A 943-nucleotide genomic window follows, 5' to 3' on the forward strand; every position below is an offset into this window, starting at 1 on the left:
CCCAGGAGTTAGAGACTAGCCTGGACAACATGGTGAAACCCCATCTCTACAAAATTAGCTGAGTGTGGTAGTGTATGCCTGTAGTCCCAGCTACTCGGGAGGCTGAAGTGAGAGAATCACCTGAGCCTAGGGAGGCTGAGGCTGCAATGAGCCATGATCACACCACTGCACTACAGCCTGGGCAACAGACTGAGATCCTGTTTCAAAAAAAATAATAATTCCATGAACCCTCAACATATTTCTGTTCACTTGAATACACAAGCCCTCAATGGTCTGGCTTAATCCAGGGTAGCATTTAGATCATCTTTCCTCAGGATGGCAAATAAGTTTCAACTCACATGTTAACTGAACTATTTGTAGTAGCTGCCTGAGTAACTATGTTGAGAAGTTTGGGGGCTTTGTCCAGGCTCAGAAAGAAAAAGTTCAGTACTCAGTTAACAATGCTGTGGGTGTAGGATAGGTAAGTGGCTGCATGCAATAACCTACCTGGTACCTCTGCTTTGTAGAAATAGAGGTCTTGCATGTAGAACTTTTGTGCAGCCACTCAAAATCAACAATTCTCATGGCCGGGTACAGTGGCTCACACCTGTAATCCCAGCACTTTGGGAGGCTGAGGCGGGTGGATCACCTGAGGTCGGGAGTTTCAGATCAGCCTGACCAACCTGGAGAAACCCCATCTCTACGAAAAATAGAAGATTAGCCAGGCATGGTGGCACATGCCTGTAATCCCAGCTACTCGGGAGACTGAGGCAGGAGAATCGCTTGAACCCGGGAGGCAGAGGTTGCAGTGAGCCGAGATTGTGCCATTGCATTCCAGCCTGGGCAACAAGAGTGAAACTCTGTCTCAAAAAAAAAAAAAAAAAAAAAAAAAAAAAAAATTCTCGCCACAGGGTTTTTGATAAATGTCAGAGAGTAGAGAGTTCCAGGTCCCTTTCTCACTCTG

Source organism: Mandrillus leucophaeus, unplaced genomic scaffold (genome assembly GCF_000951045.1).
Source record: "Mandrillus leucophaeus isolate KB7577 unplaced genomic scaffold, Mleu.le_1.0 Scaffold490, whole genome shotgun sequence".
In the NCBI taxonomy this organism is placed as follows: Eukaryota; Metazoa; Chordata; class Mammalia; order Primates; family Cercopithecidae; genus Mandrillus; species Mandrillus leucophaeus.